Source organism: Mus caroli, chromosome 3, assembly GCF_900094665.2.
Source record: "Mus caroli chromosome 3, CAROLI_EIJ_v1.1, whole genome shotgun sequence".
Classification (NCBI taxonomy): Eukaryota; Metazoa; Chordata; class Mammalia; order Rodentia; family Muridae; genus Mus; species Mus caroli.
The window spans coordinates 77,201,171-77,225,370 of record NC_034572.1 but is presented as its reverse complement, the minus strand read 5'-3'; positions in this window follow the sequence as shown (position 1 = coordinate 77,225,370).

The window sequence follows — 24,200 nt, the reverse complement described above, 5'->3', positions numbered from 1 at the left end:
ACAACACACACATGACCAAGGGCTCGGGAGTGGGCTTGGTTGCAGGCCTGTAGGGATCCAGGTTTATCTCACAAGCCATTGCCGGAACACTTGATGCTCCTTGGAGCTCTCGTTCCAGGTACAGCCAGGCTTTGAGTGATCTCCATGGGACCCGGGAAGTCCAGATCTGTCCCCATGTGTCCTCTTTGAATTGGGACACTCATTGGGAAATCGCAGATTATGTCTGTGTCTGGCTCAGGAATGAGCAGAGGGAGGGAGGTGTTGAACTTGAAATGCGCAGTGGGTGCATATTTGAAAATGAGAGCATTGTGGGTAGGTGACACCTCATACCTCAGGCTTGCATCACATCATAGTCCTAGCTGCTCTGTCTGAGAGCAGCCTAGAGGAATGTCCCCAAGCATCCACATCCAAGACTCTGAACAGCCATGTGTTCAGGTGAGAAATCCTGGAATACTTCAGTAGAACTATTAGTGCCTGTTCTGCAGTGTACAAATTCATCTGCTTTCAAAGGTGCAGTGTCCTTGCCCTGGGTCTGCCCCTCTGGCAAGGACTCCATTTTGTAGACTTAGAAAATTTGCTATGAAACATTATTCTAATAGAAATTATTCATTATAGAAACATTATTCATAATAGAAATTATGCTTTTACTTGTGTTTAATTCCTGCTTGAAACTATGAGTTTTTGTTTTGGTTCCTCCTCCTCCTCCTTCTTCTTCTTCTCTCCCCCTCCCCCTCCTCCTCCTCTTCCTCCTCCTTCTTCTTTTCTCCTTCCTCCCCTTCCTTTTTCCTGTAAGTGTTCACAAACATAAGTACTAAACATAATAAAATTTGAGTAAGGGGCATGCTTCCAGTCATTCAGCAAGTGATTCTTAAAATAATGTGGAGTAGCGGCTCTGCAGACACCGTACTTAGCATCCACGGGATAAGAATGTATAGGTCAGACTGGCTACATGGCACAGCTGAGCACATAGCCCCGAGTAGCCTTTCCTGGGGCCTTCTCCATCTCCATTTTCCAATTTGCATATGCCAAGCCTCACTCAGCTGCCTCAGTGAAGATGAGAGTAGCCAACAATGGCCTTTTTGTCTTCCAGTTCAGAGCTTTTGAGTTTCTGTTTGGTAGGAAAGCTGACTGTGCCCAAAGTTCATTATGCCCTTCGAAGCCAGTCTGTCCATGCATGGACCCATGGCTGTGACATCAAGGAACCTGGCATCTGTGGCCACCATCTTGTGGGGTGAAGGTGAAAGACCTTGCAATGAGGAAGTCTGAAGTTCCCAATGTTGGATTCATGGGAGCTTGGAATCTGCTCCTAGGCTTTGCCCCTGGCAGCCTCAGGCTCTTCCAAGGGTCACATCATGCAGAAGACAGTGTTCAACCTGCAAGGCTGATGCTGTTCTTGAAGTTTATCTGGGTTTTAGTTGAGGAATTGGGACTGCGCTTCCCTCAGTAACCATAGCTCACCCCAGAAGCAGTTTTCACAGAAACTCTGCTATATATACAGTCTGAATGCTTGCATCAGTCGTCTGCCTCCACACACTCCATCTGATGGAGGTTAAAGCCAAGTTGGAGGTGGTATTAGGAGCTGGGGGCTCTGGGAAATGCTTAGTGTGAGGGTAGAACTTTTGAGAATAGGGTAAATGCACTTACAAAAGAGCCTTCCACCATGAGAGGACCCAGTGAGAAGGCACCATCACAAACCAGGAAGTAGCATCTCCTGTTTTGACCTTGGACTTTGTAGCCTCTAGAACGATGGGAAATCAATTCCCCTTATTTTTGTAACTTTTCTTGGTGTGTGGGAATTTGTTATGGCAACCTGCATGGACTATGACACCATCTGTAAAAGGGCTGTGGCTATGATATTGTCACAAAAAAAGGAACTCCACTTATAGTAGCATTTCTAGAGCAAAGTGCAGCATTCCATGTCAGGAGCACGTGTCAGGGGCATCAGGAGCATTTTCTCCCTATTTCCTAACAGCAGTTGAGGCTAAGGCATGTGACCTGAGGGGACAAGTAAGCAGTGATCTAACTTCTCCACTCAAAGTCAGCCCCTCCGGACAAATGCAAAGGCAGGCAGAAGCGTAGATACCTTCTAGGCCAGTCCCAGGAAACATAGGCAACTTCTTTATCTGTAATTCTTCTTTTGCCTGTTCTTGGTAAGACACACATTGGCCCCACAGAAAGGAAATTGCTCCCTGTTTTCCATTTCCCAGAAAGAGGGCTAGATTCAACTGTTTGCTGCCTGGGTACCCTCAAGAAGGTGGCAAGCATGATGGGAAGGTAGCCAGGGCTGCCATCTGGCAGTTAGTCAACTAGGCAGTGTTGGTGACAGACAGGATGTTCCACACAGACAATGAGCTCTCTCTCTTTGGAGACTTCCAGATCTGGGCATCCAGCAGTACCAGTGTGTGGAAGCTTTCTGGGAACGCAATTATGGGGTCAATGGTTCCTGCTCCTACCCCAGGCCTACTGAGTCAGAATCTCCCCAAGGAGCTCCTAGTTTAGAACTTTAAGCAACTTCCTAGTGGCTCACTGTTCATCTGGTCATTGAGGTAGACCAGAAGGCTAATTGGCCTTTCTGCTTTAGTCTCAAGGTGTGTGTGTTGCTTGGGCATCCCCTCTGCATGAGGACACTCATTGATCAGTTGCTTCTTCTTAGAGCCCGTGTTGGATACTACAATGTCTCACTCCCCAGGTAAATCATGCAATACTTAGCCACGATTTTGAATCTGGAACTTTCAGTCATGCAGCGTCCCTGAGGACAACTCCAGGGGGGGGGACAGGAAGTGACATTTCACTCCAGCTTACAGCAGCAGGCCTTTAGAAAGATCAGAGCTTCGTGCACAGGAGGCAGCCCAGGCTGAACCTTGCCAAGCTGCTCTTGGGGATGTTATCATCTGGCTTCCCGGGTGCTGAAGCATTCCACAGCCTCTGGGGAGTGGGGGGTAGGGCACTGGATTCTTTGAGAGTTGAACTAATGACTGGGGTTTCTTCCTGCTCACTGCATCCCTGGGGCTGGGCATGACCCCAGGTATGACAAGTGATGGCCTCGCTTACAGGACAAGGGTGGGTACGGCTATTCAGGGTGCTGACTTTACATCTTGGGTAGGCACCATGTGCTCTCCACCATCGTTCAGCACTGAAGGAGAGGGCTCTGGCTAGCCCTCAACCCTGAACAGAAGCACAGACTCACCTCTTCCCAAAGCCATCCCTCCCCTCCCGTAAATGGCTCCCTGCTGGTCTGAGAAAGCTGCTGACCTGGACCGGGACTGTCTCCGTACTTTCAGGGACAGCCATTATATGGGCAAGCACTGGAGACTGGAGAGCTTGAGCTCTTTGGATGAAAAAGATGGAGGAGCTTCAGAAACTGTTCCAGCAAGAAGAACAGTACCTCCATTCAGCGGCTGCTCACCGGTCAGGGCTATCTCCTTGTTTCCCAAGGCCTAAGTGCTTCCCAGCAGCTGATTCATCTCCGGGGAGGAGAGGAAAGCAGTGGGCTGCCTGCAGGGCAGGCTTCTTCACTCTGCTGAGAGACAGACTGATGACCTGCCTTCCCGCCCCCGCAGGACCTCCTACTCCCAAGTTCAAGATGACTCCAATACATAGAAGATGGAGTTGCTAGGCAAGCAGCTGGCAAACAGGCCCGGTTGCTCGTGGCACTTTCCCAAGCCCCTGATTTCCTCACTGGCTCATAACATTAGAGTCTGGCTACAGCATGTTTCCCCCAAAGCAGACAGCTTTGCAAGTATTCGTCACACTTCCGGTTCAGCCACTAAAGGGGCCGGGATTCCACTTGGCAACTGAGGAATTCTGGGAGCCGGATGGCCACCAGCGCACTACCATTGGCCACTTTCATGTAGCCGTAGTACCAGGGTAAGGCTGGTCTGTCCATATCTCTGGGCACTGCCTTGAGCCTGGGGACCCACCTTCTAGGAAGGACACTCATGAGGTTGCACATGGCAGAGAAGGACATGGCCAATCAGGTCTTGACCAATGTGTCTAAGGATACATAGCTGAGGTCACTAAGATCGTTCAGACTGAGTTATAAGAGTGGGGTGGTAGAATCATCTGATTTTATGTCTTCCAAAGATGACAACTTTTTAGGTTCTCCCTAGGTGAGAGAAGTCTGTGTCCCTTCTACTGGAATGCTCCAGCCCTGTAGGGCTGCCCCTGACTTCATAACTGACTTGATCTAGAAGTACTTGAAGGCCATTTTCATGTGCAAGGGACACATCCCAGAAAGGACGGCGGCACCTTCTCATGTGTTGAGACTATGCTCCTAATTGCCGTTGCCAGCACACCAGCTTACGGAGCTGCCCTCAGAGCAGCTCCACAGAACATGACAGTCTCAAAGCAGGATTGTTTGTCACTGGTACCAGGTCAGAGCCCAGATACGGCAGTAGGGGATGAGTGAGTCAGGCTGGCTCCAGCTATGCCCACAGGATGGAAACGTTTTGAGAGACCTCTATGTGGCAGGCAGAGGGGCCAGCAGACTCCATAACTGCCCCATGACCGACACCCTATCTGGCTGAGACCTTGGGCAGGTCACTGACCTGAAATACATTTTATTTTTGCTTCCTCCTCCAGTGGAGAATTCAAGGCAGAGTATGACACCTGACAGTACCTAATAGCCAGGTCGTGCTGCATTTATCAGATCTATAAAAGATGTTTGCTTCTAAAGCCCATGATCTCATCCTAGAGGTCAAAGTCTTCAGGAGATTTCCTCCTATCCAGATCTCCCGGAGTCCCTCTCTCCAGGGCAATGTTTGCCCAACATTTATAAGGTGCCCTCTATATAGCAGTGAGCACTGTGTTCGTGCCAGGAAAGACCAAAGGGACACAGTATGTCCAGAGCTCAAGTTCAAGTCAGCAAGTTCATTAGGATCATGAGGAACAAGGAGGCCTCATGTCTGGGGCTGTGCACGTCATCCCAGGGTCACCTGCTTTCTCATGGCTCTGCTCTTGTGTGCCCTCTGCCAACATTGAACCTGTGTGCCCTGCTGTAAGCAAGTCAAGACAGAGGGAGAGAGACATCAGGGCCACTGGCACAGAGGAAGGACATACTGGGCAAGGAATCATGAGATTCCCCTTTCATTTTATACTGGTTAGGCCTGCGCCAGGTGCATGTCTTCTTTGGACAGGTTTTCTTATTGTCCAGTGAAGGTCCAGCTCAGGGACCACCAAGCTCCTCCTAGGCATGGTTCTTGGCTGCTAATGGGCAGCTCTTGTAAGAATGTCAGGGATGTTGAGTGTGTCCTTTTTACTTCTGCATGTTTCATGTCACCATGGCAACTTTCACCTAAGGTGCCAGGATCGCTCCCCTCTCCCAGCCTTTGAGCTGACCTTCTCTGTAGAGAACATGAGAACTGGAGCCAAATGCATCTAGAATTTCAGATCCCAGCCTCACTGTTTACTAACGGGGTTATCATCTAAGTTTCTCGTGTGCGAAATAAGAAAGGCCACACTCACCTCTTGAGCAATTAATAAGCTCGGAAATGTTCTGGAGCACAAAAGCTACTGAGCTGGTGATGACTTGGCTGTTCGGGAAGTCTGTCCTCTTGACAATTTACTGAGTGAGTGCTTGTGACTGGCCGGGGGGGGGGGGTTCAGCACCCTGATGAGGACACCCTGAAGAAAAGCTGTGGGAGCTAAATGGCTTCTGCTACTCTGTCACAAACAAGAAACACTCCCAAGATAAAAGATGGCTTGGCATCTACTTCCAGAGAATTTCCAGAAAGATCTAAGAGCAAATGTGTGCATAGCAAACCACGACTTCTTGTGTGTGGCTACCCACACATGATGCATGCTTCCAGTGACCGGTCTTTAAAGTTCAGAGGCCACTTCAGAGAGACTTTACTTTCCTCCAGTGGCCTCAGTGGGGGGTGGGGTGGGGGGTGGGGAGTCTATGCCTCAAGCCTGTGTCACATCTGCCCCATCCATGTAGACTCCTCCCACCAGTATGTCCCATGGTGCTCAGCAAATTGCTTCAGCCACTGGCTAGTGCTTGAGTATAGCTGGTCCTGGGTTAGCTGATCAGAGGAGTCCCCTGCCGATCAGCTGGATTCCTGCCAGCTCCGGGTGGGGCTGAGTTACTAAGCTAGTCTCCTATTTCCTTTTAAGCTCCAGCAGTCTCCAGGTTGGGAATATGGCTAGTCCCTTGTCTCTGTCACTTAAAGTACAGTAGGGAGAAGGGAGCTCTTTTCAAAGGAGCTTTGATCTTGAATAATATGTGTCTTTGACCGCATGGCGTTCTTTCCAAGAACAAACTGGGAACGTTACTTTGTTATAGATTTAACTTGAAGACAAACAGCCCTTGGGGGAAGAAGACTGCTGACTTGTTTCCTTTCCATTCTGCTAGTTGCTAAATCGACCTTCTCCAGAGATTTCTTCCAGACAATTACATCTCCCGCTAGCCTAGCCGCAAATAGAACTACTGACACGTCTGTCTCGTCCATGTCAGTAAAGGACTTAGAAAGGTTGCACACTCCAGCCTGTGCTAGCTGGCATTCCCAAGTACAGCAGCCTGGAGCCCAGTCAGCTGCTGCAGATTTTCTTGGAAGCTGACTTCTCTGCCCCTGATGTGGATAAGGTCAAAACTGGTATAAGGGGTCGCTGGGGAGATGGCTCACTGGGTAAAGTGTTTGCCGTGCAAGCATGAAGATCAGAGTTCAGAGCCTCAGCACCCATATACAGAGCCAAATGAGGTGAGGCCGGTCTGTGATCTCAGTCCTGGAGGAATAAAGACAGTTAGATCCCTGAGCTGTTCTGGCCAGTCAGGGTAGCCAGATGGGGAGCTCTGGATTCAGTGAGAGATCCTGTCCCCCAAAATAAGATGGGCAGGATAGAGGGTGATATAGACTTCTGATCTCCATATGCATGTACACAAGAACCTGCAGTACACACACACACACACACACTGTGCCCGTCTGTGGTGTTAGAAGCTGGCTGCTCTTTGGAGGGTAAGTAGTCATGTTAAAGGGACAGATGGAAAGGGGCTTCCGTGATCTGGGAATGTTCTGTGCTGGTTCAATGGGCATTTACAGAGTCTGAAAATGTATTATTTTGATATGTGCAATTTCATATACACACACACACACACACACACACACACACACACACACACATATATATATATATATATATATATATATATATATATATATAGTGATTTAATAATAACAACAACAACACAATAACATATGATTCATGAAGGACCTGTGGGGTACTAGGAAGAGGAATCCATTTGGAAACCTGCTTCTCTAAGGACCCATTGTTCTACCTCATCTGCTAGGCAAGGATGGTCATAAACTCTGGCCAGGGCCCACGCTGATACCCGTGCAGTTCTCCTGTCAGCAACTTTATGGACCTGCAGTCCCAGCAAACTGTTGACCTCAGCACGGTGTGCCCACACAGGGCAAGGGCTCTGGATTTGCTGCAGTGAGAACCAGTGAATACTGTACAGGCTGTGGGAAAGATGGTCCCTTCCATCTCTTGTCTGCTTCAGTGCCACAGTGACATCATATCCTCCAACCAAGATCCCTCCCACTGAAGCCTGGGTCCTGCTCTCACCTGTCCAGAGAGGGTGAGCTCACCTGAGTTTTGAGGCCGTTGTCCTGGAAAGAGAAAAACATTCAACAATACTGTTACAGTGGGACAGAGCCTCCCCACCCACTAGGAGACCTGCCCCTTGGATTGCACACAGCACAGGACACTACTTCAGTCTGGGTGCCCATGGGCAAAGACAAACACAGCCAAACCCTTCAAAACAAACAAGAGGGAACACTGTCTTGAGAGTCTGGAAGATGGAGCTCTGCAGAGCCTGGGACTGGAAGGAGCAGCAGAGGGCTAGAGCAAACCTCTCTTCCTCTCACCGGTGTGAAGTTGTCTGGCCAAGTTTTTCTGCCCTCTGAGCTGCAAGATTCTAAGTCCTCAGGTGGGGAATTGAGTGAAGTCATTCCTAAGACCTCTCAAAAACAGAGTAAAATTACCGTTGCCCTGAGAAGCTCAGGTGTCTCGGATTGACTGGTTGGAATTAATTGTATGGCCTTGTTTTGGGTGATACCATGACAGCAAAGGATAAAGCTGACTGCAGTGCACAATTATGACCAGGCTGTGCAAAGCCCTTCCAAGCGGGTATTACTGCATTTTTACCCTTTACCTCTAATCTCCACTCCCATTCTTCCCCAGAAGGCACCAGCTATAATGTATGTGATGCCTGTTCTTAGATATTCGTGTGCTATGGGTGACATGAAGCATGCATCTCTATGTCCCAAATAGACAATAGCCACGAAAGTCAATGTACAGTTTGGGGTATTTTTAAATTCACGCAGATGAGTCAGGTGTGGTAGCACTTAGGAGGCAGAGTCTGGAGGATCACAAGTTCAAGGCCAACTTAGACAACCTAGGAGTCCAGGTACCAAAAAGAACCCTAGGAGATTTTTTTTTCTAAGTGGCAGGGTGCTGCGAAGCCTACTCTGCTCCTTCATTCTAGCATGTCTTCTGTTTGCTGTGTGTACGCTGTGTGTACGTCTGCTTGTTAACTCTTACTGACACTGAGTCCCTTTGAATGTCTCTATCCCAATGCTTCCTACTCATCCTCCTACAATTAGACATCTCTGTTTCTTAGAGACCACACCATGACACACAGGGCCACAGTGAACATAACCACACTTTTCTCCAAGGACCTGCAAGGGAGGCCCTCCTGAAGCAGAGCTCTATTCGCTGTCACGAAGCACTGCCAGATAGCCTGGGGTCAGTGGCGGCTGAAGCAGCTGTGTGGCTGGAATGGCAGAGTCAGGCAAAGGGCTCGCAGAACAAGAGCCATTGTTTGGCTGCTAGGTTCTTTGAGAAAGGTCTGTGTTTTAATTGGTTAGCCCTGATTTTAAGAGCCACAGTCTCCTTAGGCCATGTAATGGTTTATAAACAGAAGTGATTCAAGTTACTATTTCATGGGGGTCCCCCCCTCCTAGACTGAGCCCTTCTAGGGCTGGTCTAATACTTTCCCACAGTTGTGTTACACCGTGCTTCAGACAAAGCCAGCGTAGCTATCTATGTATCAGGGAGTGTAGTCGAGCTGGGAGTGTAGTCGAGCTGGGAGGAACGAATGGGAAGCAGCAACAGGGTCAGCAGCGACGACGAGCGAGCACAGGGCAAGCATGGCTAAGAGGTGGCATGGAGGGGACTCTCCCAGAAACCAGCCTAACTCAGGCAGGACTGAGAATGGCGTGTCTCTGGGGTTATCCCAGGTTTGCCTCCAACCTGCAGGTACAATTAAGAACCGTTCTGAACTAAGTCCTGCAGCTAATCTAGATCCTTCCTCTCCTCCCATCTCAACGTTCTCTTGCACTGAGCATCATGGTCAAGCCTGGCCTGAGCCTGCAGACTATAGGAGCTTTGCAGGCATCCCTGAACAGCAGGTGAGGGGCAAGACAGCAGAGCATGGTGCAAGGAGAGCTACGAGACGAAAGCCAGCCAGGCTCGGTCCATGTGACTTTAACCCCAGCACTCAGGAGGCAGAGGCATGTGGATCTCTGTGAGTTCAAGGCCAAGCTAGTCTACAGAGTGAGTTCCAGGATATCCAGGGCTACACAGAGACCTTGTCTCGAAAGAAGGAGAGAGTGAGAGAGACAGAGACAGAGAGACAGAGAGAGACAGAAACAGAGAGAAAGAGAGGGAGACACTCAGAGAGAAAACAGTGCTAATTTGGGCAGAGAGGAGGTCAAGTCACCTGCATACAGGGGCCTGCTATGTGAGGGCTGAGCCTGTCAGGAAGGTGACAGGTGACAGATGCTCTGAGCAACACAGCCTCAGATGCTTCTGGACTGCGAAGCTAACAGGGTAGAGAGAAGGGAGGTGATGCTGCACCCGGAAAGGGTGAGAAGGAACGCTAGGGTCAGAAGAATCACACGGGCTGTATCGTGGGGCAGGGACTCACTGAATGGGAGCAGCAGAGTGACCACAAGTTAGCACATTTGGGGATGTTCTGGGGTCCTGATGAGCAGAGACAGCTGGGCTGGGCTGGGCTGGGCTGGGGCTCTGCCTCAGTGCGAGGAGTGTGAGGTGATGCTCTAGCCTGAGACTTCTGAGGTGGGTGCACAGGAAGCTCTAGAGGCTGAGTTCAGATTTGAATGTGTGGGGGGCAGTGTCTGTGGCCATCAGAGGGGAGGTGGGCTGGCTCCTGGACCTCAGAGTCAGCTCTTCACACACATGGTACAGAAATGCATACCCTGAGGGTATACTGAGAATTGACACATCTGAGGTGACTGATAGGGACTGCTGAGAAACATCTCTTGTGAGTCAAAGAGGTGACTTTCTGACCAGGTAGGGGGTCTCCAGTCCCAGAAAACAACTGTGGGCAATGCTGTTCAGAATTGAAAGGAGGTCCTTGGACAGGTGCCTGGTCTTGCTGAGAGGACAGAGGACATATCTTCACCTCATTTCATGTCAGAGAAGGCCTGGTGGCTTCCCCCATACCCTCAGGACAGAAGCGGTCACACGTGCTAGACACAGCCCCAGGCAAGCTCTCCGTGAGCTCAACAGCCGCAGGGCCCCTCTGCAACTCTGCACACAGGTCCTGGAAAGGCTGAAACTGTGAGTTCAGCCTGACAGAAAAGAGGAGACATGAGAAGACCCATCTGGACACTGCAAATGTGCCGGGCGCGCCAGCAATTATCTTCCTGTTGGCTTCAACCTTCCTCAGCTGCAATCTCTGTCTTCTCCACCCTTCACCAAACTGGCCTTTCAGGCTCTGTGGCCCAGGTGAGAGTGGTGGAAGTTGTAGTGCCTGCGGCTCTCTGGTCCTCCCCCTTCAGTCAGCTTGGTTTTGCTTGTTTCGTTTGAGTCTTTCCTCTGTCCCTGACCAGCAGGTTCATGACCAGGTGACTCCTGCTGGCCCCACATCCTTGGCCTTCCCCACCCCCACAGCATCCAGAAGCAGAATGCCCTGAGGCTCCTTCACGGAAAGGCCCTTTAGTCTGTGTGATCCCTGAAACCATACCTGACCAGGAAACACAGATTCCAGCCAGCTTCCTGGCAGGAGAACTCCTGTTCAGGACTGAGAATGAGGCTCTGTTGGTAAAGTGACGGCCAAGCATGCACATATGTGGTGTTTGACCCCAGATGTGGTGATGTGTCCCTATAATCCCAGAACTCAGGGTATGGGGGTAGGAAGATCAGAAGTTCCAGGTCATTCTTAAGTTGCACAGCAGCTTCAAGGCCAGCCTGGGCTACATAAACTTAAAAGGAAGGAAAGGAGGAAGCGAGGGAGGGAGAGAGGAGGAAGAAAGGGAGAAAAGGAAAAAGGATGAGAGGAAAGGAGGGAGGGGAGGAGGGAGGGAGGGAGGGAGGGAGGGAGGGAGGGAGGAAAGGATGGCTCCACCAGTCAGCCTCTACTATTCCCTCATCACTGTGGCATTTACCCTTCTGCGGCCTCCTCCAGCACATGGGAGCCTTCCTGAAAGAAGTCTTAGTATGCTAGACACCTGTGGGGACAGGAATGGGGACATTTTCAAACCAGCTTGGTTCCTGTGAGGCAAGAGCCCAGAACCCCAAGTAGAGATGCTAAGAGCACTGGGAGTCTGGGTTAAATAAAGCAGAGACAAATTCTATTGGTTTCTTTCCAAAGCAGCTGACTCCTTGGTCCGCTGTGGGCCTCACTTTCTCCTCCCCCCTCTTCTTCTCTCACTTCCTACCTTCCCTGGGAGGGAGGGAGGCCCTCAATGAGGAGTCTCTGAGGGATAAGAATCACAGCAGAAGCACCTCAGGGGGAACTGGGAAGCACCCTTAGCTTCCTGGAGCTGCTTCTTTCCCTGTTAGAGCACAGTGTGCTGCCAGGGGAAGACCCAGACATTTAGATGCTAAACTGCAGGCCTGGGTCACTGAGGGTGCAGGCCTGGGAAAGTGGGCTATTAAAAAGGAGGCTGTTGGTTAGAGGGGCAATTGGTGTCCATGGAACCAGAAAGCTATGTGGTCCCTTGGCTGACAAAACCTTTGACCTCATTCCTTAGAGGTCTAATATCTGAAGCTCAGCCCGTCTTCTGTGTCTGCATCTGGGCCATTTTACACTGAGTAAGCCAGCCGGTTGAATCCCGGGTCTATCTGAAGCTCGATCAGAACAGGAAGAAAGGAGGACAAGGAAGAAGCCAGAAAAGGAGGCGAGACAGCAAAGCCATTTTGAATGCTCAGGGAGACTTTAGTTAAATATATATGCATGTTCAGTTTGTATTTCGAATGGAGGCTAGCACCTGTTTACACTGCACAAAAATCCTGTCATGTACACTGAAGACCACACCTCCAAATCAAACTAACCCTGAGGGCACCACCATCTTATGTTCACTGGTATGTGTATGTCTTTGGCTCTTTGCACAAACCCACAGATCACACGTGAAGACCATTTGGCACGGTATTCACCCATCTGGCTCGGCCACAGTAAGATTTCTCAACAGGGCCTCATGGATGGTCAGGGAGAGCTTGAAGCCCTACCGGGCTCTATGGCAAATGAGTAACTCAGCAGTTCTCCCTTCCTAGAGGCAGATGACGTAACCTTTCTGTGTGCCAAAGGCAGGAGAGATGAGTCACAGCCACCCTCCTTGTTTGTCTACTCTGTTACTACTTGGTCCATTTCGGTCAGAGTCCAGAGGTTTGGCTATTGTCTCAGGTTTGGCAAAGTCATAGAAAGGGCACTTAATGGAGCCCATCCATCAGCCAATAGCTGACCTATATTGAGATCCTCTGTGTGTCAGCTACTGCTCTGGCATAAAGGTGTGATGGGGATGGGAGAGACAGACTCAAGTCGTTTTCTTGCCTTGCTGTAGGCGTGTGGGTACGGGAAGGAGATTACTCACGCATGTACTTTGAGACTTAAATGAGTTCAGCAATTCAATAGACCCTTAAAGGGGTGACCCAGGACACTAGCCAAGAACTAATCATAGGGCATGATATACAACATCTCTTTGCCTGGGCATCCCTTTCCTCCCTGTGCAATGAGAATGTTGGGCCAGGTCACATTGAGTCTTCTTCTATAGAGAGAAAGCAAGGGAAAACTTCAAACACTATATTCTGTGGTTGTTTCTGCCCGGAGACTTTTTCCCATAGCTAGAGCTTCTAGTAACAAGTGACTGATAAAAACCCTTCATCCACTGATGACAGGAACTCTAGAGAAAGAGGTAAACAAGGAAGAGCCCAGGCATCAAACCAACACCTCAAACTCTCCAATGCCCCCTCTACCCTCGGTCTTGCCGGAAGCCTGGGTGGGAGGCAGACTTGGTAGCTTAGGCAGTGAAACACAGGGTGTTTCACAGGGGGCAGAGCATGGAGAACTAGGAGCAAGGGGATTGGAAGGCCCTGGAAAAGCAGGTGTCAAAAGCTTTGAGGGTCCTAGGGAGCTAGAGTCCCTCAGGCTGACCAGGCTCCCAAGCCACTTGCCACATTCTAACTCCACCAAAGCAATGCCCTTGGCATGGCTCCACCACAATCCAAGGAGCAGATCTGGTTTTGCTGAGTGCTCTCAGGACCAGCCCAAAGGGGAGCCAAGTTCAGCCACACCAAGAAAATCTTGCTTGGCCAAAGAGATTGAGAACCATCTAGGTCTTGAGAACCAGAGAAGGGAGGAAGGAGTGGAGAGTCTCCACCTGGAACGTGCAGTGACCAATAGTATTTTTCTTTCTTCTCGTAATTCATAGGGTGACATGCTGCTTAGGAAGAGGGCCCCATGTCTGGGGTCTGGCACTGCGACCTTTGTAGAGCCCAACAAGTGTAAGACCATGTGGCTCAACGCCAGTTACACTCCCCTTCCTGAGCCCCACAGGAGTGATGCCCAGCTGAGGAGGTGATAGTGCCCCATGCCCTTTCACTTTAGGGGAAAAAGGAAGCCACCCTGGGGGAACTTTGGCTCCTATCTGATTCATGTTCATTCATAACACAGTGGGCTGAGGGAAAGTGAGTAAGCCATCGGTGAGCAAAGGCAAGCCAATCAAACAAGTTCTCGGATCACACTCTGGTGATACCAGGCCTTCAGCTGTGCAGTCCGTGACTTTGTAAGGAGTTGGGCTGTGAGCCACAAAGGCGCCTTGAGGGAGTGGCCCGCTTTAGGGTTTTGATAAAGATTAGCTAATACTAGGGTCAATAATAAGCCACACTATGATTGAGTGCAAGCCATGTGACAGGCACTGTGACCAGCCTGAGAAACTTAATTGCAATGGAAGAAGCCATAGCATAGACAGCTTGACAAGTCCCTGGGCAGGCACTCGGTCCCCTGGCTGAGGAGACTCAGGGGGCCAGGGAAGTCAAGAGCTGGTGGCAGCTGTGACAGTCTGGGAAGCAGGCACAATGCCTGCCTTTTCTCTTTCGGATATCACAAAGAGAGGCTTTTTGGGAATTATGGAAAAGACTAGAGAGTTCTCAGACTTACAACGATAAGATTTAAGCATCATTAAAGAAACTTCTGCCTGGGTTTATAGAGAGGACCGGAATGATCATTTTGTACTTAAAAGAGATTCTTAAGGAATTTTGACCTGAGATCCTAAACCTAGTGATTCCCAGTTTCTGGTGACAACTGTGCTCCAAGCAGCCCTAAAAATATCTGTGTCAGTAACGCATCGATACATTCATGGGGAAAGTGAGAAGAAAGGAATCTTTAGTTGAGTTGGCATGGCCTTTGTTTCTCAGAGTTATAGGCTAGAGCCGCACTCTTGCTTGGCACTAGCGCCACCATTGAGCTCCACCCCCCACACACACACTTCTTCCCTCCCCCGCCATGCTTAGACCTCCGGACCAACTCTGACTTTCTTATTTTTAATTTCTTGTTTGTTTTCTGAGGTAAGACCTTGTTATGTAGTCCAGGCTAACCTTAAACTAAGAATCCTCCTGCCTCAGCTCAGGAGTGCTGGAATATTGAGCTTGTGCCACCCCATGGAACCCGACTCTTCCTTTTAAAGGCTCAGTATAACTTCCTGTGGGTTTTGGGGTTTGGTTCATTTCCAAGAGTGACCGTTTCAAGTTTGAGCCCAAGGAAGGTCAAGTTGTACAGCATCCTGTTTCTGAGAGTGAGATTAGCAATCACTGTCTTTAGAATGTCCCACTTTCAACGTGTCCCTCCTTAGTGGGAGCTATATGACATGACCAGTGTGGACCTCCAGGAAGCTGGAGACTGTCCCTGGGAGATGTGTGGTTCCAGAAGTCTCAATGTGCCGTGGTTTAAGTGTGTCCTGCAAAGTTCACACTCTAGAAAAGCAGTTCTCAGTGTGACCCAGGGAGAGGGAGAGGAGAGAGAGAGAGAGGAAGAGGGAGAGAAGAGAGAGAAAATAATGTTTAACTAGAAAAAAAGCCTTAAATCTCACTACCCCTGTCCCTCCTGTACCCTCCCCAGTCACTAGTGACCACTAGTCTACATTTAGTTGACTCTTGATATTCATGTGTGAGAAACCATGTGGTCCTTGTCTTTGACATCTGTCATATTTTACTGACCACAACATCCTACGGTTGCATCCATTTTTCTGCAAATGCCTGGGTTGTGTTTGTCTTTACAGCTTCCTAATTATCTGTGGTATATTCACACCACTTTTTCTTATGTTTATAGACAGCTAGCCTGTGACATTTTAAGGCAATTCACCCATGAAGCCCTGAACCATGCTATATCCCTGCCGTGGTGAGGTTCATTCTGCCATTTGTTATTTAAACTCTTAATTTTATTTATCACATCATCAGCCTGCATTATATCCTGGGCTAATGAATTCTTTCTTTACAATTTTAAATTTAACAGCCTCTCTTGGACCTTCTTCTACACCCAAGGTTCCCCCTCTCTTGTCTGGTCTGGCTGGTTCTCATCTAAATGCATCTAAATGTCACCCGTCTGGTCTCCTTCAATGTGACTCTTTGTGTCAATAAGATGTCAAGGCAGCCCCCTATGGTGACATTAGAGTGAGCCTCTGGTTAATAAGCCGCTCATGTCAGAATTGGTGATTTGTTGAGAACCAGCTGGGTATAGAGTTTTAATAAAAACCCTTCTATTCTCTGGGTTCCTTGAGGTAATCAGAAGGGAGTGCTCCAACAGGGCTATTCTTTCTCAGGAAAGCCTGGGTCACTTCTGCAGAGTGTGTGAGGTGGAAGGGGGAAGTGCCTGTGCTGGTGAATGCTCACCTGGCTTCATTCGCTAGTCTGTAACGTTGAGATGTCTCCTTTGCCCCAGAACTTGGCATCAAATACATGCTTCAGACTCAAGACAGATTCCCATCTGTCCAGAGCTGCAGTTCCCCGGCATACTGGGCTGGAGGGCCCAGACTCCAGAGTAGGAATTGAGAAGTGGAATTTATTTTGCTCAGTCTGGAAGGCATGCTCTGGGATGTGGTGTCTTTTTCAGGTCTAGCCTGTGCAGATGAAGAAGCAAGTGCTGCAGCATCCTTTTGCCTCTGGGCAGGGGCTTGGTCTGCCCTCTCCTCAGAGCCTGAGTCCTCGTCAGCCATCTGGGCTGACCTCCACCTGCCAGTCAGGTGATAACGTCTAGATGGACATTCCTAGGGAATGGCAGATTCTCCAGTGAAGCCTGACTGTAGGAAGATTCAAAGGTATGGCTTTAGACTTGAAATGTGATGTGATGTGTGTGTGTGTGTGTGTGTATGAGTGTATGAGTGTATGTATGAGTGTGTGTGTGAGTGCGTGTGTGTGTGAGTGTGTATATGTGTGTATGAGTGTATGTATGAGTGTGTTTGTGAGTGCGTGTGTGTATGTATGAGTGTGTGAGTGTGTGTGTGTGTGTGTGTGTGTGTGTGTGTGTACTTAGGCTCATGGAGGCCAGGGGCCAACAATAAGTGTCTTTCTTAATCACTCTCTGCCTTTGCTTCTAAATTAGGGTTTGTCACTAAGCCTGGAGCTCACCAATTCCATTAGACTCTCTGGCCAGACCCCAGGGACTCTCTCGGCTCCACCTCCCAAGGGCTGGGACGGCAGGTATTAAGCTCTGTCTGTCTGTCTGTCTGTCTGTCTGTCTGTTTATCTGTAAGTGGGTGGTGGAGTCAAACATGGTCCTTGTGTTTCCCCAGCAAACACTTTATCAACTGAGCCATCTCTCTCCAGCCCTAGGAATTTGTTTTCTGGTTCCTCTACATCATCAAACTTTCACACTCCTACCAAAACACAAACACAAACAAAAAAACAAACAAACAAAAAACCCCAACATACTAAAGTAAAGGTGGCAAATTCTAGGGCTGTGGGTTGAAGACCTTCAATGTGACCTGACTTGGAAATGGGTCACTACTGACATAGTTAGTTGAGATCACGCTGGAAGAAGGTAGCTCCCACATTCAATATGACTTTCAGTCTTATACAAAGGGAAATTTAGACAAAGTCTTACACACATGGGAAGATGGGCAGAGTTTGGCTGCACATCTACAAGTCAAGAGCTGCCCACAGTTCACCAGCAACCACCAGAAACTGGGAGCGTTAGACCCTCCCTCCCAGTCACAGAGGAACCGGCCCTGCTAGCCCCTCTCCCTCAGCTACAGGGAAGTATTATACTCTGCTCTTTTGTTTTGGAGTCTTAATTTGGCTAAGCTGCCCAGTTTGTCCTGAAATTCCTGGGTTCAAGCCATCCTCCTGCCTGGGCTTCCGGAGCAGCAGAGGCCACAGGTCACACCACCACACCTAGGCTTATGTTTGCCTATGAGCTTGTGTTGAAGATGGAAACCCGAAGCTCACCAATGCTGAGAAAGCTCTCTGCCACTGAGCCACATCTTCAGTCCTGCATTTTTCCTGTCTAAACCACAGAGTGCATGTTACTTACTAACTGCAATCTTAGCAAACAGCCTGACTAAACCACTCCAGGGTGCTTTTCCATAGGACACTGAAAGCAACACATTCTGGGTTCTTTGGACAGATCTGTTAGAAAGGCGGGCGGGGGGCTGTTTCAAAGCCGCAGCCTGGGCTGAGCGTGCAGCAGCTCTGTGGTCCAGTGTTTGCTCAGTGTGTGGGTACCAGGTTCCATCTGAAGGGATGCTGAGCTATAGTTAGGCCATCTCATGAAGGAATTCCAAAGAAAACTTTTAAGTGTAAAACTGGACTCTAGACCAGCCCCAAATCCCTATACAATGTGACCCTGAGTTAAAGGTTAACGGCTATGCGTTTAACTATTATCTTCCCCCCTTTGCAAACAGCTAAACACCTTCTGTAAGCAACACTTGCTTTCTGTATACTCCACAATTGCAGTTGTTTGCCCTTAAAAAACACAAACCAACGGGAGGTCGAGGCTGCTCTTCCAGCTAACGGCTTGGGACAATCACATCAATGTTAAATAAAGACTCCATTCGACTTATTCAGGCCTCTCGAGAGTGTTTCTCTTCAGGTACTCCATAACACATCCCTCCACCAGGAAAACGAAATCATAATCAGAAATTACATATGGAGCCTGGCTCCTAAGTCACTCAAGTGCCTTAGCTGTAACATCTGCTCAGCCAGGCCAGGTGGGGTCTGCAGAGCCTGGCATAGGGCCTGCAGTGCCTTTTCCATATTAGAGTGTCTGCGGGAATGGTGCCAGAGCCAAGGTGCAGAGGAGCTGGGGTCTCTTTTCAGTACTTCACGGATCAGGATTAGAGACGTGGAGTGAGGATCAGCAGTCTTTGCCAGTCTAGCTTGAATTCAACATCTGCAGTGTGAGCCAGATTTTTCTGCCACACCTCAGACCAACATGAAGCAGGAACACGTGGGAAGTGAATTCACACATATCTGAGCTGTCAGGCCAGCCCCTTACAATCCCTCCGTGCATTGGCAACCTGACTTTCAGTTCCTGACTGTACATAGCTAAGTCAGTAGACCACCAGGAAGGGGCTGGGCAGCATGGGAAATAGCAGCTGTGCTCCTGAAATACATACACAGTTCCCTGTAGGGTAGGAAATGTCCATTCCTAATTCCTAATTCCTACTTCAGGATAAATCTGGCAGAAAAGGGGCTGGCAGTGGGGTAGAGGCCGACTGTGAATCATCGGCGCACCCGGACCCTGGACATCCTCCCAAAAGTCCTGTAACTGATTATCAGCAACTCCCGCCCTGGGGGGACAAGGATGACTGTATCGGGTACTCTTTTAAGTTGACTGTCTAAGGCAGTGGTTCTCAGCCTTCCTAATCTGTGACCCTTTAAGGCAGTTCCTCGTGTTGTAGTACCACCACCCACCCACCCCCAACCATGAAGCTATTTTCATTGCTACTTCGTAACTGTAATTTTGCTGCTTTTATGAATCTTTTCATTTTGTTTTTGAGACAGAGTTCCTCTGTGTAGCTCTCACTGTCCTGGAACTCACTTTAGACCAGACTGGCCTTAAACTTGGAGATCTGTCTGCCTCTGCCTCCCGAGTGCTGGGATTAAAGGCATGCGCCACCACAGCCCAACTAAAAGTTGGGCAACCCATCAATCAGCTATGGTGCTGGTGCCTTGCAACTGTCAGCTTCACCCTATTCGCCATCCCTCAAGAGTGTTTGAGTCTTTTGGAGGTGGGATGGGAACACTGAAAAAAACATCCCAGTGGCCAGAAGCCCAGGTAGCCAGACATCCCCTTGCTCCAAGGATCCCCTTTGATTTCACCTTCCCATTCTCCTCTAATAAGGGACCAAATAATTTCTCGATTGCTTCGGCAGCAGCCAAATGAACAAACGTGTGGCGCATTTTCTTCCTTGGTGATTGATGTGAGAGGTTCTAGCTTATTGTGGGCAGGACCATCCCTGGGCGAGTGGTTCTGGATCAAGTAAACCCATTCTTCCCAGGATGTGTGGGACACTGGCAGAGTCCTTGCATACTTGGCTTCTGGCTCCATTGCCCAAATAAAGAAAAAGAACAAATAACAGAACACAGGATTCTTCCAGAAATATTCACCTATTTCATCGCATTTAGTCTTCAGAACAGACCTGTGTGGCTGAAGGATAAGCTACCCACTGAGGTCTACTCGGCTTCAGGAACTGGACATAAACACAGTCTCCCTCTGGCTGGACCTCCCATCCAGAAGGCTAGCTTGAAACCCTGAGAGTAGATTATCTGAGTCCCTAAAAACATTGAGTTGCTAAGACAGTTATCAGAGGAAAGGGGACCATTTGCATGCAAACCAATAGCAAGCGAGTCTCTACCAGGCACCTGAAGTGACCTGTTCTTGGGTAGGTATGGATTGCAGGAGGACAGGCCGATGGCCTATCCAGTTTCCCTTGGCCCAGCATGGTGATCTGGATTCGGATGTAGCTGGTGGCCACTGGCCATGTTCTGTGTAGGTGAGACTCGCCTCTCTCTTTAACTTGTGTTCACAGTGGATCTTTACAGTGGAGGCCAGCTCACCCTAGAACATGTCTCACACTGCATGATATTGTCCAGAGAAGTGGGCCTGACACGTCTGGACAATGCGGTAAGGTCTTGATCAACAGACAACCATGTTAGTCAGCTCTTTCCTTGTAGGCTTAGGCCTGAGCACACAAAATCCAGCCGGCCTGGGCTGGGCTGTAGCCCAGTGGCAGAGCACTTGCCCAGCATGCAAAGGCATGGGTTCCATACCCAGCACTGGAAAAAAACAAACCAAATCAAACCAGAACAACAACAACAACAACAACAAAATCCATTTGTTCTCATGTTTCCTGTTCACCTGGGGACTAAAGTGTGACAATGACAAAGTGTCAGTGTCTTGTGATGACTTATTCAAAGAACAGTCTGAATGGAAGGACTGAATGTGTGCGCCCACAACACAATCACTATGTACGGTTCTGGTATCTTCTGGCCAGCCAGTCCACCTGTGGGCCTGACTGTAGCATCGTATTTTGAGTTGTTTCAATTAGTGTCTCTATACAAAGATCCTATAAACACAACCAGTAGTTATCTGTAGGTCTGTGGACCACCTGGGCCTTGTTGCTCTTTCTTTATAGCATCTGAAGAAATAGACAAATGGGCTGCATCCCAGCAGAATCTTATCTGTGGACACCAAAGTTTGCATTTCTTTCTTTTCTTTTTTCGAGACAGGGTTTCTCTGTGTAACCCTGGCTGTCCTGGAACTCAGTTTGTTGACCAGGCTGGCCTTGAACTCAGAAATCTGCCTACCTCTGCCTCCCAAGTGCTGGGATTAAAGGTGTGCGCCACCCGGCAAAGTTTGCATTTCTTATTATGTTCACATGTGAAAACAACATTGTTTTGATTGTGTGTTGATGTACATGTATGTGTTTGTATAGGCCAGAGGTCATCAGGTGTCTTTCTCAATTACTTTTCACACTATTATCTCTCTCTCTCTCTCTCTCTCTCTCTCTCTCTCTCTCTCTCTCTCTCTCTCTTTCTCTCTCTCTCTCTCTCTTGAAACTGAACCTAGAGCTCACTGATCCGGTAACATGGCTGGCCAGTGAGACCCAGGGATCTTTCTTTCTGCCTCTCCAGTGCTGGAATTACAGGTTTTTGTTTTGTTTTGTTTTTTTAATATATGGATGTTAGAGATCCAAACTCGGGCTTGTGTGTCAAGCATTTTATCAAGCGAGCCATCTCCCCAGCACTCGATCTTTTGATTTTTTCCCCCCAGCCAATAAAAAGTGTGAAAATATTCTTAGCCTATAGGGCCCTGACAAGCAGGTGGGAGGCAAGCTCTCCCTGGGCTGCGCTTTCCCAACCCTTGCGTGAGGATGCTCAGGTCTCTTACCATTCCTCCACCACTGGGTTTATGTAAAACAGAAGCCAAGGTGAGGGAGGTGTGGGCTGCTTGGCTTCAAACTCCCACCTCAAGGGATGAGGATGTGAAAAAGGTCAAACCCCAGAAATCTGGAGGCTGCAACTGCACACAGAGCCTGGTCTGTGAACTGCACCCCTTGGAATCAGGCATAGATGCCTATGCCAAGACCAAACCCAGTCACAGGCCCTCACCCATTAATTATCCTGTCCTGGTTCTCTCTGTACTTAAGAAAGGCCTGTGGAGAGCCAGCACCTACTATCCTTAATCTTCATCTGTTATTTAACACAGCAAAACAGCTGCAGCGGGGCTGGGACTGCCTGTGTTTGACACTCTTACACTGTGTGCGACCTGGAGTGAGCTTCCTGTCTGTCTCTCTTGAATTCCTTCAACATCGAAGAAGTCAGAACCAGCTGCAAACGTGTAGAGGAAGGATTGAGACTTACTTGATTGAGCCATCACCATGTGTGAGAGTTCCACTCTTGTCTTTCTCTTGAATTCGTACCCCACAAATTTGCGAAAAGGTAGGCTCTGAGCAGGACAGGGGATTGCAAAGCCAGAGCAGATTCAGGCCTGATCCTTCAGTCTCCTGGAGATTAAGAGATGCTTCAGTTACCTATGGCATATAACAAAACACCTCCAATTGTAGTAGTTTAAGCCAGCAACCGGACTCATTTGCGCAAAGCTCCTCAAGTAGAGCAGGGCGCATGCGCACAGCTCATCTCTGCCCCACATCGGCTAGGCTGGGGTGTTTCCATGGGAGTTGGAAGAGCCGGTTGGCCTCATTCACATGCCTGGCACCTCAGTGGGGGTGGATGGAATAACTGGGGGAGGGTTGAGCCCTCTCCCTTCCTGCCCCCACCCCATGGAGCAATAAGATTTGTTTACAGGGCAGCTGACTTTCATGAGGACAAACGGATCTGGAAGCCCAGGCTTATAAACAGTATGTCCTCCACTACAGGCTACCAAAGAGAATACAGGTCCCACCTGGGTTGGAGGGGACCAAAGAGTCTCCATTTCTCAGTGGAGGAGAGCAGTCAATGGGACAGACTGTGGCCAGCCTTCCTAGGAGTCAGCTAGGAATGGAGACAGGACAGCTCAGAGCCCAGCCCTTGAGCCCGGCTCCTTCTCTGCTCTCCAGGGCAGTGCTACAACAAGGCTTATAAGATGAGAAACAGACAAACAAAATCCAACTGCTGTCACTGCAGAGTCTGGGCAATTCTTCTTAGAAATGTATTATCTTGTCAAAGTCTTTTTCAGACATTAAAAAAAGAAACTCGCTGAGATAATGTTAGAGAGCTGTAAGTCACTTATCCCACGAAAACTCAAAACTTTTGTGTGTTATTGTAATTCCATTTTTACAGTTGTTGTTAGCATTCCTTCTACAAGCTGCCCAGAGGTTGCCTAGCAACAGCCAGGTAGGCCTGGCTTGCTGTAAAAGGGGCTGTTTGGCCCCTCCTTGGTCTCTCAGCCCTTTCTCAATCTCTGACTCTCTTCTCTCCCTGACCAGTTTCTCTTGCAGCTGCCGCCTCCTCCGCCTCCGCCTCCGCCTCCGCCTCCGCCTCCTCCTCCTCCTCCTCCTCCTCCTCCTCCTCCTTCTTCTTCTTCTTCTTCTCTCTCTCTCTCTCTCTCTCTCTCTCTCTCTCTCTCTCTCTCTCTCTCTCTCTCTCTCTCGTGTGTGTGTGCACGCGCGCATGTGTGTGTGCACGTGCGCGTGCACGCATACAACACGACTCCTCCCTTCTCAACTCCCCTTTCCATGCTCTAAATAAACTCTGCTCTACACTATACCCATTGTATGGCTGGTCCCTCAGGGGGAAGGGATGCCTCAGCATGGGCCCACCTAGGCACCCTCCCCACACACCTCACTATACTGCACGCTACAAAGCATATCCAGATCTTTTTATAAAACACAACAGTTGTCACTTCAAAATCATAAAGGTTGTACATAGGGTATATATGTTGTATTATTTATAAGTAAGCCTTTGGCAAGAGCACTGGAAAGACCTTCCCCAGTCTGCTCCCGGCCTCTCACCTGCATTTGCTGGTTATCATGTTCTGCATTTTTCTCACATCCCCACAAGGCTTTCGCAATGGACCTTCTTTGAGTAGCACTGTGAGGTTCCATTGGGTTGACCTCCCAGAGTCCCATGACTCTGTCTCCCCATGGTCACCTAGGCGTTTCTGGTGGGAGACATCCATTCCTGTTTCGACACCAACCATCCTTCCCGCTTATCTCCTTCTGTAATGGGCAAACACGATTTCATCATGCCTATCACCCATCTGTTAAGACACATTCCCTTCACGCTGGGCATTCTGCTGTGTGCGCGCGCAGACTGGGCCGGAAAGGAAACCAGCACCCGAGAGACACCAGACAAGCTAACCTGGGACTGAGGCGGAGGCAGTGGCCAAGCCCACGGGGAGCTGGGGCTTCGGTTGCCCAAACTCCACAGAGACAGCAGTTGGATTTTGATTGTTTGTCTGTTTCTCATCTTATAAGCCTTGCTGTAGCACTGCCCCAGGGAGCAGAGAAGAAGACCGGCTC